The sequence below is a fragment of the Odocoileus virginianus genome, chromosome 30 (genome assembly GCF_023699985.2).
Source record: "Odocoileus virginianus isolate 20LAN1187 ecotype Illinois chromosome 30, Ovbor_1.2, whole genome shotgun sequence".
Lineage (NCBI taxonomy): Eukaryota > Metazoa > Chordata > Mammalia > Artiodactyla > Cervidae > Odocoileus > Odocoileus virginianus.
This window is the reverse complement of record NC_069703.1, coordinates 35219893-35239562: the sequence shown is the minus strand read 5'-3', so window position 1 is coordinate 35239562 and position 19670 is coordinate 35219893. Positions and strand designations below refer to the sequence as shown.

Sequence of the window (19670 nt, the reverse complement as noted above, 5' to 3'; positions counted from 1 at the left end):
AAACCAACTGAGAGAAATATTTGTGATCTATACTTTGTCAACAAAGGTCCGTCTAGTCAAGGCTATGATTTTTCCAGTGGTCACGTATGGATGTGAGAGTTGGATTATAAAGAAAGCTGAGCACCAAAGAACTGATGCTTTTGAACTGTGGGGTTGGAGAAGACTCTTGAGAGTCCTTTGGACTGCAAGGAGATCCAACTAGTCCATCCTAAAGGAGATCAGTCCTGGGTGTTCATTGGAAGGACTGATTTTGAAGCTGAAACTCCAATACTTTGGCCACCTGATGTGAAGAACTGACTCATTTGAAAAGACCCTGATGATGGGAAAGATTGAGGGCAGGAGGAGAAGGGGATGACAGAGGATGAGATGGTTGGATGGCATCATCAGCTCAATGGAAATGGGTTTGGGTGGACTCCGGGGGTTGGTGATGGACAGGGAGGCCTGGCGTGCTGTGGTTCATGGGGTCACAAAGAGTCGGACATGACTGAGCGACTGAACTGAATTGATATGGAAAGTATATGGCTCATACTTAATATATAATTACAGTCCAAATATATCATGACTGGTATGCTATTATCAAAAATAATGAAAAATATTTAGATGTGTGAAGAGATGTTCAGGATAGGTATTAAAAATCAAAAGGTGGATTTCAGTGCTCGCTTCGGCAGCATATACTAAAATTGGAATAACACAGAGAAGATTAGCATGGCCCCTGTGCAAGGATGACACGCAAATTCGTGAAGCGTTCCATATTTTTGAAGCTGTGGTACATATACACTATGGAATATTACTCAGCCATTAAAAAGAATTCATTTGAATCAGTTCTAATGAGATGGATGAAACTGGAGCCCATTATACAGAGTGAAATAAGCCAGAAAGGTAAAGACCAATACAGTATACTAACGCATATATATGGAATTTTAAAAGATGGTAACGAAAAAAAAAAAAAAGATGGTAACGATAACCCTATATGCAAAACAGAAAAAGAGACACAGATGTACAGAACAGACTTTTAGACTCTGTGGGAGAAGGCGAGGGTGGGATGTTCAGAGAGAACCGCATTGAAACAAGTATACTATCAAGGGTGAAACAGATCGCCAGCCCAAGTTGGATGCATGAGACAAGTGCTTGGGGCTGGTGCACTGGGAAGACCCAGAGGGATGGGATGGAGAGGAATGCGGGAGGTGGGATAGGGATGGGGAACACATGTAAATCCATGGCTGATTCACGTCAATGTATGGCAAAAACCACTACAATATTGTAAAGTAATTAGCCTCCAACTAATAAAAATAAATAGGAAATAAAAAAGAAAAATAAATAAATACAAGAAGCACATTGGGGGAAAAAAGGCAGATTTCAAATGGTTTCTAGAGTGTGAACATATTTAATGAAAATTAAAATTGTATATATTTTAGAAGACAAGAATAAGCATCAAAATATTGACAGTGAATTCTCTAGCTGTGGGATTATAATTGATATTTATTTTCTTATCTACATTTTCAAAATCTCTATTATAAACTTGCATTATATTTTAAACAAGAGAGAGAAACAAGACTTTTTAGTGTTTTAAAAGCTACCACAGGACTTCCCTGGTCTGGGAAACTCCATGTGTCATGCAGTGTGGTACCAAAAAAAAAAAAAAAGATACGCACCCGTCTCTGCCAAACTAGCCTCTTCTTATTCTCTGTGTTCCTGGTTCCAGGATCCTGTTTATTTTGCTTTTGTAACATCATTCATCAATGTTACCTTGCACCCTCACTTCACAATCATTTGCGATGTAAGCCTAACCAATGGCTTTTAAATTTCAGATACTGAATTTCACAGTTTTGGAATTATCATCTGATTCTTTTTTTTTTCTTTTTTTTTTAGAGTTTTTAGCCATGTTTAGAATTTTTATTTCTCTATCAAGATTTTCCTGTCTTTCATTATGAGCCTACTTTCCTTTATAGTAAAGAACTAGCCACAACAACTACTGTAAAATCATTATCCGATCATCTCAGTGTCAGTCTCTTTTGATCATCTTTTCTCTTGAAAAAGAATCACATTTTCCTTTTCTTTGGATGTCAAATAACTTTGGATTTCACTTTGCGTATTATGTTACGCAGACTCTGGTTTGTGTTACACAACCCCTCCGGAGCGCTGATTTTGGCAGTTGCTATTTTGTCAGGTAATTAACTTGGTGGACTCAAAATAACAAACACTGTCCTCGGGCAAGCAGTTCAAATGTCAGTGCGCGTCTTTTATCCTTAGCTGGTCTGTTTCTAGTTTTGTCCTACATATGTATGATTTCGAGGTTGCCCAGAGCTTACAAAGAACTCTTCTCTCTGCCTCTCACCTTGCCAGGGTTTCCCCCTCAGCTTTTCAGTAGCTGTTATTGCCCTCAGCTCTGTCCTCTGGGGTTTCAGGTCAGAAACACTGCAGGTTTTCTATTGAAATGTTAGACGTAAGACGTAGAACATTTGGAAATGTCCCCCTTTCCAAACTATGCATAGCGTACCCTCAAATGGTGCTGATGCGGTATGCTACAAGCCATTTAAAAATGAGAAGCTCATCCTGGGCCATTCCCTTCTAGCAAAGTCAGACACGACTGAGTGACTAACATTTTCACTTCACTTTCATGCTTTCGTGAGCACTCTGACCCTCTGCTGGCTGCACACTTTTCCACGGGCCAAGGAGTCTTTGGAGACAAGGGAACGTGGCTGCCCAGAGCCTGTGACATCTCCCCTTTCCAAACCGTGCATACAGTACCCAGAACTCAGAATTCTCTGGTCAAATGGTCCCAGCTCACTTCCAGGACCACATGGACTGCTTCTGCAGATGTGGAAGACAAAATAAAGGCTCTTCAAACATGCCCATTTAAAATTAATTTTATGGGGAGGGAGGTGGAAGGGGGGTTCAGGATGGGGAACACCTGTATATCCATGGCTGATTCACGTCAATGTATGGCAAAAACCATTGCAATATTGTAAAGTAATTAACCTACAATTAAAATAAATTAATTAATTAAAAATAAATAAATAAATAAATAAAATTTTAATTTATTAAATTAAAAGCTGGACAAGAAAGACGTGGTCCAAATGTAAAGAAACAGATCTAAATTAGAACAGGGGAGCATACACAGAGTGGGTGGAGATTAGGAATATGGTGAAGATGGCTCACGTCCCCTTTGAGAACAGTATTGTTGTTAAGCGTATGGACATGGATGCCAATCAGAGTCTGCATTAAACCCCAGCTCCACCACTTAACCTCTCTGTGGTTCAATTTCCTTGTCCATAAGACGGGGATACTATTGTACTTTCCTCCTTGGGTAGCTAGCTGAGAGAATTAAATTAATCACTATGTGTAAAGCACTTTGTAATGTGCCCAGCATATGGTAATTGCTCAAAAAAGAGTCGCAATTTTTATTAGCTACTCCCCACAAGAAAACTGAGGGGGAAAGGTATGGGAAAGACATGATCCAAAAATAAAATATGTCATGATTTTAAACAATTGGTGATGTGTATGAAAGAAGTCACTTGAAATGAACTCTGGGGACTTTCTTATTGAGAGGCATTGAATTAGCAGAAAGGAAAATGCCATCCCAGCACATTACTTGGCTCTATTTACATAATGATAAATATGCAAACTCTCTGTATGAGAGATCAAAAGATAACTGTGGAAAGCTGATGGAGAAGAAAAGATGTTTATGAAGCTCAAATACGTACCGCTTATCAAAACGACAACAGGAAGAGACAAGATTGCATAACCCACAATGAGAAGTCAGTAGAAACATCTAAATCAATGCATTGAGAAGTAAACACACAAATCTATCTTCAGAGGTGTAGGGTGACCACTAGGAGAACTAAAAACAGAGCCATTTAAAGTAGCAGATTCCAGATTGCTTTCTGAAGATGGGAAGGCAATTAACAGGACCTAGTTTACTTGGTACTTCTCCAGTAACAATCTCTGGCCCCGAAAGCAGCCTCAGGGACAGGCTATGTGAGTTCAAAGCTCAGCTCACTTATCTTGGCCCGATCACTCAACCTTTCTAGAATTCAGTTTTCTCTTTTTTTCTTCTTTTAAAATTTGTGCTGCAGGAGTTGCTTTACAATGGTGTGTTACTTTCTGCTGTATACAAAGTGGATCAGCCGTCCGTACACAAATACATCCCCTCTGTTTGGGACTGCCTTCGCATGTAGGTCACCACAGTGCCCTGAGCAGAGCTCCCTGTGATATGCAGTAGGTTCTCATATCTATTTTATACACAGTAGCGTATATATGTCAGTCCCAATCTCCCAAGAGAATGCAGTATTTTCATGTGCCAAGTGGGGAAAACAGGCGTGCCTGCCTACACTGGTTTAAGTCTCTCCATTCTCAAAGGACTGGTTAGAGCTGGGTTTTGAGGCGATTCAGCTTCCAGCAGAACTTTTCCCTGTGTAACTCTGAATCCGAAATTGAAGTGAATATGTTAACAGAATAGATTACGCAACACGCAGCTGGCTGGCCCGAGAGCTCAGATCTCCCCGGCAGCTGGCAGCTGGGGTCGGGCCCCCTGGCCAGAGGGACTGGCGGCTCAGCGAGACGTGCTCCTCCTGACTTTGACCACGTGGGCTGGCTGTCCCAGCTCTGACTCCCGTGACGTCTGCAGTTGCTTCCCACTTGCTTTCATGCCAATTTCACAGGATATTAAACTGCTTAATAAAGTTGTCTTATCCATCTGGTGCTCACCACATGACGATATTTCTAAATCTTTTGTAGTCTCAGGAAATAAGAATAATACTTTGAGTACCAGATGCTGCACTAGCAAATCATTTTTATGCATGCATACATATACAATTACGCATCATATACACTTACATGTGAGTGCACACGTGCTCAGCTGCTTAAGGCCTGTCCGGCTCTTTGTGACCCTATGAACTGTAGCCCACCAGGCTTCTCTGTCCATAGAATTCTCCAGGCAAGAATACTGGAAGGGATTGCCATGCCCTCCTCCAGGGGATCTTCTCGACACAGGTATCAAACCAGGGTCTCCTTCGTCTCCTACATTGCAGGTGGATTTTTTACCGCTGAGCCCTATGTACTTACACATATATACAGAAATATATTTTATTTATGTTGACCAACTGATCTCTACAATTGCCCTTTAGTAGATATAAACCAAAGGACGATCAAGGATTTAATTGATTCGTTAGAGACTACACAGCTAGTAAATTGCTGTGTTATCAACCAGGGTTCTTGGCCTCCTTAATCAGTAGAAATTGATCAGAGGCCAGACAAGAAATTCAGGCAAGGTTTTGTCGGGGCCCCTGCTCCAGCAGCGGGAAGGGGGACAGACAATAGTTTCCCTTGCTTGGTCACTCCTTAAAGGGAGTGGCGAGCTTGTTCCTTATACCGAGAGTGAAGGTAGGGGTATGTCCAGGGGTGGGGCCGGAGGGGTGGCTTAGGTGTTTTGCCCACCGCTTAGGTGGTACTGTGTACAGGAGCCATGCACAGTACCTTGCTTTTGCTCTAGGCTTTTTCAAAAGTGGCAGTTAGGTTTTTTGGTCTCTTTGTGTCTTTTGTCCAGAATTGGCCCCAACTGCACATGTACCAGCTCAGCTATTTTTAGTCCCATACCGTGTCTTTCTATCTTGTTGCTCAAGGAGAGGTGTGCTCAGGTACAAGCTTTGCAGCTCTGCACCAAAGGGTCCCAGGCTCCAGTCTGTCTCAACTGAACTAAGATTCAAAGCCCAGGCTGCCAGCTCTAAGACTCTTTTGACTGTAAACCATGATGTCTGTATAACACCTTTCACGTTCTTCAAGATATCCCCTGAAAATCTGGCACATAAATGATTCAATTCAAATAGCTAGCTGGCCCTGGCCAATGCAGCAGCCACTGGCCACATGTGACCAGTGAACACCTGAACGTGGCTGGTCCGAACTGAAATGTGCCCAAGTATAAAATATACACCAACTTCTAAGACTCCCCTGGTGGCTCAGATGGTAAAGAATCTGCCTGCAGTGCAAGAGACCGGATTCGATCCCTGTGTCGGGAAGATATAGTGGAGAAGGGAATGGCAGCCCACCCCAGTATTCTTGCCTGGAGAATTCCAAGGAGAGAGGAGCCTGGAGGTCTACAGTCCATGGGATCGCAAAGAGCTGGACACAACTGAGCGATTAACACTTTTCTAAGACTTAGTACAATGAGAAAAATATGAAATAGCTCATTAATAATTTTTATATTGACTACAGATGAAATGATCATATTCCAAATATATTGGGTTAAATAAAACATGTTATTAAAATTAATTTCACTTGTTTCTTTTTGTTTTTTTTTTCAATGTGGCTATTAGGAATTTTTTAATTCTACATATGGCTCATGCTATAGAATTTTATCTATTGGACAGAGCCAAACTAGACCATTGAATTAACAGAGACATCTGTGTGTCAATAGAAAAAACACTGGTGGAGAGATTCCCCTGGTGGTCCAGTGGCTAAGACTCTCTGCTCCTATTTCAGGGGACCTTGGTTCGATCCCTTGTAAGGAAACTAGATCTCACATGCCACAACTAAGAGTTCAGATGCCACATCTAAAGATCTCACAAGCCACAATGAAGATTGAAGATCTTGCATGCTGCAGCAAACACCCAGCACAGTCAAATAAATAAATAATATTTTTTAAAAAAGAAAAAACACTGGTGGAGAAGTCAGGAGACCTGAGTTCAAGCCCTAGCTTTGACATCATCTAGTTGTGTGGCCTTAGGCAAACCTCTCACCCTCTCTGAGCCTCAGTTTCCCCTCTCTAAAATGAGATCAGATTATTTCAATGTGTCCTTCCACCCTGACAGTCCAAGTTCATACCAGCAACTCTCTCAGCTCTCAGCACTTACTAACATCTTTGCTCCGCCTGGAGTTCTGTGTGCCCTACCTTGATCATAAACTCCTTGTGGATAGAATTTCTCTGTCCCCCAGCTCCCGTCTCACTGCATTGCAGTAAGCATACAGCAGGCACTTGATCATAACCTGTTGGTTTGAAACTTGTTTAAAGTCTATTATTAACAGCCCCTGCCTGCTTCTTTTTCCTTCATCTCTCCACTCCCCCTGCCAAACCCAGGAATTCCCCAAAGATTCACATATTACAATTCCAAGGAATGTGAAATAAGACTGTAGCTTAGCAAAATTTAAGCAATTTGTCGCTCAACATGCAACGGTGAAGTGTAAAGCTGAAGGGTGGTGTCATCTTCTAACTCAGGACTTGGGATCCTACTGGGATCATCATAGGTCACAGAATACAAACAGTGGATGATTTTTTGCTCTATTTTCATCCATGTTGAATAGGCCTCCCAAGTCACACTGTCTGTTATGAAACAAATTGTATTAAAATTAAAACCTGAGAACAGGTGCAGGGCCTTGACCATCTTGATATCTGCTACCCTCAGGGCATTCGGCAAATGGGAGAATGTTAAAAAAAAAAATCTTTGCTAGCAACAGAGAGCTAAATAGAAGCCCAAAACCCAGCAACAACTTAAGGAACTTGGGCTGAGTGAAGTCGTCATGTAGGGCTAATGTAAACTGAATCGTGATCAGATGCTAGGGCCCCATGCTAGGATATGTGGCATTTAATCTCCTTAACAATGACGTAGGTAACTATAATAATGCCCTGTTCAGTTTACCTGAGGAATTTGTTCATTTCAAAAATGTATTTTAAGCTCGTACTGTGAATCAGACACTGCTCTAGGCATTGCGGTCTACTGTAGTCTAATGAAAGTCTAAACAATAATTTTAATTCTACTTCAAGATATATATCCAAAACAATAGAAAACAAGGACAGAAACAAATTCAGTATTCACAACCACCAAATGTAGAAGCAAACTAAAGTCTGGATAAGCAAAATGTGGTATATACATTCAACAGAATGCTATTTATCCTTTGAAAAGAATGAAATTCTAACACACGCTGCAACATAAATGAATCTTAAAAGACACACCCAAAAGGACAAATGTTATACAATTCCACTTAAATGAGGAATGTAGAAATAGGCAAATTCATAGAAACAAAAAGTGGGATAGATGGTTAAGACTAACCATCTTAACCATGGAAGTTCAATGGTTAAGATTTCATGCTTCCACTGTAGGTGACCTGGGTTCAATCCCTGGTTGGGGAACTAAGATTCCCTGAGCCTCACAGAACAGTTAAAAAAAAAAAAAAAGTGGGACAGAGGTTACCCAGAACTGAGAGGGGGAGGGATGGGAGAGTTATTATTTAATGGGTGTAGAGTTTCTGTTTGGGATGATGAAAAGTTCTAGAAATAGATAGTGGTGATGGTTCTACAACATTGTGAATGTACAATGTCACTGAATCATGCACTTACAAGTGACTAAAATGGTAAATTATATGTTACATATATTTTTACCACAATAAAAAAATTAACTGAAAAAAGTTAACAATTTCACATAGCAGCATGTGAGTGGAGTGAGGTGTCGGAGATTGAGGACGAGGATGGAGCTATTTTAGGTGGCATTATCAAGGCAGGTCTCTGAGAGGCTGACATTTGAACTGAGACTTGATACGTGAGACAGGCTCAGCCAAGTAGAGAATGTCCTGGTGGGGAGGAGGCTGCAGGCAGAGACGACGCCAGCAAGGGGCTTGCTGGTTGTTGAGGGAGCCCAGTGGAGCAGACATGTTGGAAAATATTCACAATAGCTAAAAGCTGTGGCAATTCTGTTGCCCATCACCCGTAAGATGGATACCCTAGATGTTACACATTCACACAGTGAAATGCTTTACAACGAGTTAGGGCCACACACAATGACAGGGATAAATCTCACAAATATAAATTATGAAAGAATGTGCATGCATGCTAAGAGGCTTCAGTCATGTCCAACTCTTTGCGCACTTACGGAATGTAGCCTGCCAGGCTCCTCTGTCCATAGCATTCTCCAGGCAAGAGTACTGGAGTGAGTTGCCATGCCCTCGAACCCGTGTCTCTTTCATCTCCTGCACTGGCAGGCGGGTTCTTTACCATTAGTGCCATCTGCGAAGTCCCAGATGAAAGAACATATCCAAGGAATTCCCTGGTGGTCCAGGGGTTAGGACTCAGCATTTTTCACTGCCAAAGATGCAGGTTCAATCCCTGGTTGGAGAACTAAGATCCTGCAAGCCACATGTGAAATCACTCAGTCATGTCTGATTCTTTGTGACCCCATGGACTGGAGCCTGCCAGGCTCCTCCATCCATGGGATTTTCCAGGCAAGGATACTGGAGTGGGTTGCCATTTCCTTCTCCAGGGGATCTTCCTGACCCAGGGTTCGAACCCAGGTCTCCCGCATTGCAGGCAGACTCTTTATCCTTTGAGCTACCAGGGAATCCCACGTGGGTGCAGATAAAACACACACACACACACATCCAGTAAGACTGTATTCATATAGAACTAAAAATAAAAATAATTACACTTTGAGGATACATACTGTTGGAGGACAAAGAGAATGTACAGTGCCCACAGAACTGAGAGTGCCTTAAGGCTGAAAAATGAGACAGACAGCTCAATGGGTCAGTTTATCACACGACAGTTTGCTCACAGGGTAGGACTGGGCAGATGACAATCCAGAAGCATTTGCAATCATGCTCTATAGCACGGAGGCAAAATTAGGACAATTCTATAGTTAACCGAGGGTGTGGGGGGTATGTGCTTGGAAACACAGAGTGCTTTCCTACGTCAAGATCTATGAATGAGTAACTAGGCTGGTGAGCACTGGGAATACGTCAGACAAGGTCTTATCATTGGGAACAAACATGGGAGCATGGAGGCCACCTGGACCTAACAATCATGAAACAATATCTACTAGCTACAGAGACCTTGACAACAAAGAGATTTACTACACAGTACATCCCTAGGTAGGGTCATTGGAAGAATGAAAGAACTGAATGGGCCCAAGATGGCATCAGCCATGCTAACAGCCAGACATATAGAAATAGACTAAAACTCTAAAGTAAAGCCAGGGCTTCCCTGGTGGCTCAATAGTGAAGAAGTGAAAGTGAAAGTCGCTCAGTCGTGTCCACTCTTTGTGACCCCATGGACTATATATGGAACTCTCCAGGCCAGAGTACTGGAGTGGGTAGCCTCCCTTCTCCAGGGGATCTTCCCAACCCAGTGATCGAACCCAGGTCTCCCACATTACAGGCAGATTCTTCACTGTGTGAACCACAAGGGAAGCCCAAGAATACTGGAGTGAGTCGCCTATTCCTTCTCCAGAGGATCTTCCCAACCCAGGAATCGACCCAGGGTCTCCTGTACTGCAGGCGGATCCTTTACCAACTGAGCTACCAGGGAAGCCCGTCCACCTGCCAATGCAAGAGACATGGGTTCAGTCCTTGGTCCAGGAAGATCCCAGGTGCCGTGGAGCAACTAAGCCCATGTGATCTAGAGCCCTGGAGCTGCAACTACTTAAATCCATGCACCCTAGAACCTGTGCTCCACAAACGGAGCCACCACAGTGAGAAGCCCATGCACTGCAACTAGAGAAAAGCCCAAGTAGAAATGAAGATCCAGCACAGACAAAAACAAACAGAAATTTAAAAATAAAAATGAAGCAAGGATAGTATACCATAAAAGCCAGGATAGCAGTTATCTGGAGTGCTATGAGGGCAGATGGAGATGGAACTGTGACTGTGGAAGGGACATGCTGGGACTTGCGGGGTGTTTACAGTGCTCGACTTCCTGACCTTGGGATGGAAGAATATATAAGGGTCCTGTTCATAATTATTAGTTACATTATACATATGTGTACTTTTCATATAAGTAAGAGTCTAGGGAAAGCTATGTAACAAATATACAACATAGTATTAATATCTTCTCTAGGAGATCTTCTCAACCCAGGGATCGAACTTGAGCTTCTCATATCTCCTGCATAGGCAGGTGGGTTCTTTACCACTAACGCCACCTGGAAAGCCCTCAGAATATACAAAGAATTACCAAAAAAGCAATAAGAACAAGAACAAATGTATTAGTCAAGGTCCAGTCAAGAGAGAGAAACCACATAGTAATTTGAACAGGGAACACTTAATATAAAAATTGTTATTTAATAATACAGGACTATTAGAATAATTAATAACTACGGTGTAAAGAGAATGCACAAGAATGAAGCAGTAACTGATAAAGGGAACAGGCCTTACCTATAGGATTGAGCAGCGTGCCCAAGGAAAGGACGAAGCTGGAAGAGATTTAGACCTCATAAGAGATGTAGCCCCTCTACTTGGTAGAGACCATGTGCTGAGATGCTACAGCCCAGGGCTGACAAGCAGAAAACTCCGTGCTTGGGTGAGAACAAAATTCACTAGGAAACCATTTATTGGAGAAGAGCTGGGAAGCCACCCAGTGGGTGCCAGCAGAACTCACTTGGAACATGCCCACGTGGTGCCCCTGAAACTCACTGGGAACCAGCCCTTTGCGATGATGCTGCAAGTCCCTGGACGTAAAGTGGTTGGGACTCTGCGCTTCCACTAGGGGGCGGTGCGGGGGCTTCCATCCGTGGTGGGAAACTAGGGTCCCACATGCCCCATGGCAAGGCCAAAGAAAAAATTTAGCACACTGTAAATCAGCCATACTTCAATGAAATAAATTGAAAAAAATAAACTCATTGGCATGAGCACCACTGGTTGTTCCACATACCACTGGTAGTAGCAAGAAAAAAAACACAGAAATCCTGATGAGAAGCCCCCCTTCCTCCTGTCGTGTTCCTGGGCATGCACTACAAACAAGCCTGAGCATCACGCCAGCTGGCAGAAGGGTAATAGTTACAGGGTCCAGCTTACCTATCACAGAGCAGGGCAATGAAGGGTGATTTTAATGCTGAGACACAATACATCATTAACTGACAGCACAAACAATAACCCAGACTATCCTTAGAAAGATAGGAAGGAAACTGGTAAAATACCTGTCTTCGTGGAGAAGTTTGACCCATAGCAAGTTAAAGGTTCGTTCTTTCCATGGACAGACCCCAGGGAACTGCCAGGAATGGGATACCTACAAAGAAATCTGCCCAAGAGAGTTTCTTGCCAGAAGCCAGATGACATCAGCAGAAAGAGGCTGGGTTTTAGACCATCAAACACAGAACCGTTTTGATCAAACACAGAGTCATTGTCCACTCCATGGAACTGCAAGTGGGGTCCCCAAAGAAAGGGCCTAAAAAAAAATCCACAAAATCTCTTCACAGGACAATCATCCTTCAGCTTCCACAACTTCAATAGTAACAATGCCAGATGATGAGTGAAGCCACCGAAAAGGCTCTTTCCCTCCCGCCTCCCTGCCCCAGCCCTGTGTGTGCTATGCTTAGTCACTCAGGCGGGTCCAACTACATGTGACCCCATGGACTGCAGCCCACCAGGCTCCTCTGTCCATAGGGATTCTCCGGGAAAGAATACTGGAGTGGGTTGCCATGCCCTCCTCCAGGGGATTTTCCCAACCCAGGGATTGAACCCAGGTCTCCTGCATTGCTGGAAGATTATTTACTCTCTGAGCCACCAGGAAAGCCCTAGAGGGACCCAAAACAGCATCCAGGGAGCGGGGAGGGAAGGGAAGGTTAAAACCAGAAGATGCCAACCACACGACCTTCCTACTCTGCAGGCTTCTAAGCCTGGGAAAAGGGAAAAGGGAAATTGGATGAGACTCTGAAGTTTTTACAGCAGACTGGATCAGGATTTTTTAATTACACTGTCTGCCAAACCTACCAGTTTTGTTTTGGTTTGTTTTGTTAAATTTTGTACTTTTGTCTTATATACAAAGAGCTAGTATTGTTTCTTCATAACACAGATTCCTGGATGACCCATTCAAGGAAGTCCACTTATTCCAATTTAGTTCACCATGAGGCCAGCCTGTAAAGATGGTAAATGCTGAGGCAAGGTCTCCCGGTCCTCTCCTGCATCTCCAAGTGATGCTCCTTCAATTTTCCAAGGCCAATTTCTATCAATCGCCTTTCACAATTAAATGATGTTTTGTGGGGCTTTTCTCCCCCCTGGGATAATTAAACCCTTCCTCTACACAAATATTGCTTCTGCCACTGTTGCTAAGAAACTGCTTTGTGATATGAATCCCCAAGGGAGATCAACCCTCTCCATGTCAGAGGTGCTCATTTCACTTGAAAATTTGTTTTTAAACACCTCATAATTCCTCCTGATTCAACACAGTTTATATTGTCTCTGTGATCCCCAGAGTTTAGAAGCATTCAAACATTTGTTTTTTCTAGAAGATAAATTTAGCTAAAATACGTGCCGCCACAAATGTTAAGTGGCCTAAATCTCTCCCCTCTAATAAAGGGCTTCCAAGTTTGTGCTCGTTTAAAAAGCCACCTGCCAATGCAGGAGAAATGAGTTTGACTCTTGGGTTGGGAAGATCCCCTGGAGAAGGATTCTTGCTTGGAGAATCCCATGGACACAGGAGACTGGCAGGCTACAGTCCATAGGGTTGCAAAAAGTCAGACACAATTGGAGCGATTTAGCACACTGGCTAATAAACATTGTAGAAATTCCAACAGGTAAACTAATCAAAACCCATACCATCTCGTCAGAAGACACGCATAAAAAATAATCCTGATTTAACCTTATTATTGAAAAAAAGAGAGGGAGAAAGAAGAAAACAGGCCCCACACAGACCCCAAAAGACTTTCAAAAGACCTTCAAAAGATCTTCCCAACCCAGCGATCAAACTCAAGTCTTTTACATCTCCTGCATTGGCAGGAGGGTTCTTTACCACTAGTGCCCCTGGGAAACCCATCTACCCCCTACAAACACTCAGAGGACTAGACTCTTTTCTTGAGCATTTATAGTAGACATAACAACACTAGTAATAAAATGAGTGAGCCAAACCCTCTGTGTGCAACATCACCATGAGTTAAACTTCACATACACACATTAACAAAGCAACCAAAATTACTCAATAATCCCATTTTCTACACAGGAAGCCAAAACTTAAAGAAGCAACACTGTGGCCCATGCTGGTATTAGGTATTAATAACATATTTTCACTCTAAACTGTCCTTGAGGCCTGTGACAATGTTTACAACTCTAAAAACAGATAATAAAATCTTTCAAAGAGTTTTCAGAGGTCCAAACTAAAAATCTGGAGCTATCTAAACGGTGACTGATGAACTAAAATTCTAGCATTAAAAAAGATAGTTACTTTATAAACAGTGACTTTCTGAGTCACTGGTGTCTCAAGATACCTTTTGGGGGGTTTTTGTTTTGTTTAGTTTTGCTTTGTTCGTTCTGGACTTGAAGAACAAATATTCATTTCCTGCAGAAATGGAGGCTGGGAAGATCAAGATGCCTGCAGATGAGAATTCGCTTCCTGACCCCTAGAGGGTTGTCTCCTGCTGTGTCCTTGCACAATGGAAAGAGTGAGGGAGCTCAATATTGTGGAACACTTCACGAATTTTCATCTCATCCTTGGGCAGGGGCCATGCTCATCTTCTCGGTATTGTTCCAATTTTAGTTCTATGTGTGCTGCTGAAGTGAGTGCTTGGATCCTAATCACTCAGTGGTTCTCTGATCAAGTGGAAAACCACCATTAATTCTGTTTGGACTATTTGCCGCTGTGACTTCATTTGGTCTTGCTGCTTCTTGCTGGAGAGATTGCTCTCTATTTCTATCTCCATAACTCAGAATCTTTCACCAGTGATCTTACCCTGACTGTAAAATGCTAGTGTCTTTAAAAAAAAAAAAAAAAAAAGAGTGCAAGGCTATTGGTTGGTCCAGAATGAGTTTGTCTCCAAACATGTTTTGTTAAATACATTGATTTCCTGAGCTGACCACTGACCACAGGAATATTCCTCTGTCTCTGTCATTAGTAGTTTTATCCTGTTTTTCTATCTCCCAGTCTGGGGTTGTCCTCAAAACTTCACTAGATGAGCCTTAAGTCAAAACACCCAAGTTCTAGGGACTGCATCTATCTCAGAAAAAGAACATGCCATTCTAATTTATTTAAACCTCATTTTACAGTTAATCTTGGCTCAGAATTAACAAAAACTAAAATAGAAAAGTCAGCCAAACAAGTAATTCACACGAAATCATAAACGAGCAAGCATCCGCCCATGTACCCACACCCACTCAATCAGCCCACAAATATTATTGAGCAAAGTGCTCAGGCGCAGTATTAATTGCTTGGAATAGCTCTGTGAGCCACACAGACAATCCCTTTCCTTAAGAAGATGCTATTACAGTGAGGATGGAAAGGGGTGGACCGGGAGGGGCCGTTGCTTGCCTGGCGCTGGTATCTCTGAGGGGGATACAGTGAAGCTGCTTCTGCCGATGTGAAAAACGCTGCAAAGTGGATTCAGCTGCAGCTACAGCAAGGACCTGCCATTGCCGGGGCGAAGATCTGTAGCTACAGAGATGCCCACAGGAGCGGGAAGCAAAGTGGAAGGAGCAAGTCCTTTCTTCTTCCTCCATCCCTGCAACCTCCAGCAGGCATTGTCTATGCAGAGTCCCTGGTGGTTCAGATGGTTAAGAAATTGCCTGCCATGTAGGAGACCTGGGTTTGATCCTTGGGTTGGGAGGATCCCCTGGAGTAGGAAATGGCAACCCACTCCAGTGTTCTTGCCTGGAAAATCCTATGGATAGAAGAGCCTGGTGGGCTACAGTCCATGGGGCTGCAAAGAGTCAGACACGACGGACTCGACTTAACACACATGCACAAAGCCACCTGGCACAGCACAGTATTCCAAGAACATTCTAGAGAAAGCTTCATCTCTGAAACAGACACCAGGTGTAAACACAAACACATAGGCTGTCTCAAGCCTATGCGAATATTGATGCCAAAGTTGGGAATAAGGAAATTGGTAACAGCTGTCTAGTCATCTCAGAAACCATTTTAAGCACTGGCATATTCCACTACATACAATATAAGGTCTTTTCAGACAGAAAGTAAAAGCCTAGGCAGAGTGACCCACAAAACCAAATGGCCTTGAAATATTAATACAAATGAAAACCACAAGGAGACATCACAAGACTCCCATCAGAATGGCTGAATTAGGGACATCCCTGGTGGTCCAGTGGTTAAGACTCTGCCTTTCAGTGTAGCAGACATGGGTTCAGTCCCTGGTTAGGGAACTAGATCCCACATACTGCATGGTGCAGCCAACAAGTAAACAAAGTTTTAAAAAGAAAAAAAATTTTTTAAGAACGGATGAGTTTAAAAGATTGGCAAATGCTCACAAGGACCTGGAGCAACTGAAATGCTCATATCTTGCTAGCAGGAATATAAATGGCTCAACCTCTTTAGAAAACTCTTTAGCAGATTTTCCTAAACCTAAACATACGGCTGCCTTATCATTCAGCAATGCCAATCCTAAGTATATGCCCAAGAGAAACGGCTGCAGGAGAAGACATGTAGAAGATGTTCTTGAAAGCTCGCCTTGTAACGGCCAATGACCATTGCACTAGATGGCATTCATAGTCACTAGATGATGGATAAACAAACTGCAGCAGGGGCATACAATGAGCTGCTGCACAACAGCAACAGCAAAATAGACATCCGTACACTTGTAACCAAGTGGGACCCTATGGGACCTTCCCAGGACAGACCTTCCCACGCCCTCCACCTGTCTCTTGTTTGTAGAAAAACTTTAACCTCTTAGGCCTTCCCCAAGTTCCAAAGAAGAAATTTAATCAGAGAAGCAAGAAAATGCAGAAGTGAAGGAAACAGTCAAGCAAGACAAAATGATAATAGCTTAGCCAATAAACGGAGTCAAAGACCTTTTGTTCCTCCTCAAGGGCTGTAGATAACATTCTGAGCCATATCTTTTGAGCTGTTTTGCAGACCCCGAAACCCCCACCAGATGGAAGAAGTACACAGACCCCAAATCAGTCGGAACCAGAAGGTTGATGATGTTGACTCCCAATTACCTCACTACCAAACAATCAGAAGAATTTTCACTAGTTAATCACACACATTACAATCTACCTCCCTTATCCTATCTTTAAAAACCTTCCTCTGAAAGCCAGTGAGGAGTTGGAGCCTTTTGAGCACTAGCTGCCTGGACTCCTTGCTTGGTGCCCACGGACAACACTGCTCTTTTCTTCAACACAGTCTGGTGTCAGTAGCTCAGCTTTACTGATACATGTGTGAGCAGCCTCAAGTTTGGTTCTGTCATGCACTCAACAACTTCCATGAATTGCAAAAACAGAAATATTGAGCAAAAGGAGTCACACACAAGAGCACATACCACATGTGCGAGAACAGGCAAAACTGATGATAATAGAAGTCAGACTGCAGTTCCCTCCAGCAAGGGGGTATGGACAGGGAAGGCACAGGGAAGCTAGCTGGATTACTGAAAGCATTCTCCACCTTGACCTGGGTGATGTTCATGTGGATAGCTACATATGTGAGAATCCATCAAGCATTTAGGATTAGCATGGCTATGAATTTTGTAACCTGTGTGCTATCCCTCAATAGAAAAAAGAAAAAGAGAAGAAAGGAGGGAGGTAAGCATCTTTTCTTAGGAAGCATGGTAAGAATCAAATAGTCTAAGGACTTACCAGGTGGTCCAGTGGTTAAGAATCCAACGCAGCGGATCCCTGGATGGGGAACTGAGATCCCACGTGGCACGGGGCAACTAAGTCCTCACACTGCAGCTACCGAGCCCACGCTCTGGAGCCCACACACCACAAATAAGACCCAGTACAGCCAAAAATAAACAAATAAAATTTTAAAAAATAGAAATCAGAAAGTCTATAGTCACCTGCTGACTGCTCAAAGAGAAGTATGTGCTCAGATCTATCAAATATGATACAGCTTCATCAATCAATAGAAACACCTTAGAACAAACCAACGAGAAACAAAATTCAGCTGCTCTCTGAAGGTTACTCTAGTCAGCTCCACAAGGTGGACAAGTGCCTTTGATGAACACTAAGGGGAAAAAAACAAAAAGTTTTAAAATATTAAATAATTTTATCCTATTAGTTTCATGTCCGTGTTTCTTCTTATATGACAAATAGTGGTATCTTAACTCTTCCTTTGGACAAATCAAAGCAAGTCTTCATCAAAAAGACAGTTAGCCAAATATATACATCAATCAAAAAAGGAAACAAGTAGTTATGATATAAAGCTTACCCAACTAGAATTTGACCATTATTCTTTAGAATAATAAATGAGAGTGTAGAAGTTTGGCTGGCACTTAGTGTTTGAGCATACAGTTCAAAAACTAGGCTTCTGTGTCTCCACAATAAAATACAAATATCTGAAACCACCTAACCAAGAGCATGACAAATCCAGTTCATTAACTGCAAGATATTTTCAGAGCTGGGCAGATACATAAGCCCCACTCCCAACCCCTGCCAAAAAACATCTCAGGAGATATAAGAAAACATTTGATTTGTTAAGAAACAATTTCCAACACCAAGGGATACCTGGGTAAGCTGGGATAAAGCCATATCTCGTAATATTGTACAGTACTTAAAAATCATGAAGTATTTAGAAGTCTTCTTATTGACATGGCCAATAAACACATAAAAACATGCTCAGCTTTAATGAAAATTAAAGAAAGGTACATTTAAACCCCAAAAAATGTATTTGACAAGGTCAGTAAAAAGAAAATCTAGGAACAACCTAAGTGTCCATCCATCCATAGGGGAATGATTGAATAAGTTATAGTGTAACCATACCATGGAATACTACATAGGACAAAATGAAGAAGTAAATCAGGTGCACTGACAAGGAAATACATCCACTGAACATAATGAATTATTTTTTAATTTATTTTATTGAAGTATAGTTGATTTACAATGTTGTTAATTTCTGCTGTACAGAAGAGTGATTCAGTTATACATATGTATATATACACATTTTTCATATTCTTTTCCATTATGGTATCACAGGATATTGAATATAGTTCCCTGTGCTTTACAGTAGGACCTTACTGTTTATTCATTCTATATATAATGGTTTGCATCTGCTAATCCCAAACTGGGCTCCCCTGGTGGCTCAGATGGTAAAGAATCTGCTTGCAATGCAGGAGACCCAGGTTTGATCCCTGGGTTGGGAAGGTCCCCTGGAGGAGGGCATGGCAACCCAGTATAGTATTCTTGCCTGGAGAATCCCATGAACAGAGGAGCCTGGCGGACTACAGTCCATAGGATCTCAAAGAGTCAGACATGACTGAGTAATCATTAAGATATATAATCCCCAAATTCCCAAGCCATCCCTCCTCTACTCCCTAAGAATGAATTCTTTTTAAAGCCACAGATGAATATTTATAGAGAAACTTTTCCACTTAAATTTCAACGTCTATAGATTCACAGAAATAAGAACTCCAAAAAAAAGAATGTCAACCCTTCCTCCACCGACAGATGGCACCGGCTATAGTGAAAGGTCATTTCAGACCTGCCTCTGCACAATACAGTCTTTTACTCAACTGTGTTATTTTTGTGCCCAAGTAATTTTTCACACATTATCGGCCCCATCATACCCAATAAGCATTAAGCCTGTGATAATCTTGAAAGCACTAGTAAGAAGCAAAATTATAAAAGTAAAAAATGTAGAGATAACATTTAGTTTGCAAGAGGTGAGAAAATGAGGAACAGAAAGTTACAGGAGCATCTGGAAGGAATTGCCAAGGTGGGAAGGATATCAAAGAACAAAAAAACAAAGCATGCAACAGAGGAAAAGAGCTGTGTCTATTCCATCCAAACAAATCAGAAAAGAAATGAAGAGGGACTTCCCT

The 19670-nt window shown here is 42.2% G+C and overlaps 2 non-coding genes across 2 annotated transcripts; one reads left to right on the top strand and one right to left on the bottom strand.

The window, feature by feature from the left end:
- The first annotated feature begins 654 nt into the window (after nucleotides 1-654).
- Nucleotides 655-757, top strand: LOC139032284 (U6 spliceosomal RNA). The gene has a single exon (XR_011484819.1). It is a non-coding gene; the product is annotated as a U6 spliceosomal RNA (small nuclear RNA).
- A 13603-nt stretch (nucleotides 758-14360) lies between these two features.
- On the bottom strand, nucleotides 14361-14470 carry LOC139032295 (U6 spliceosomal RNA). The gene has a single exon (XR_011484830.1). It is a non-coding gene; the product is annotated as a U6 spliceosomal RNA (small nuclear RNA).
- Nucleotides 14471-19670: the final 5200 nt, after the last annotated feature.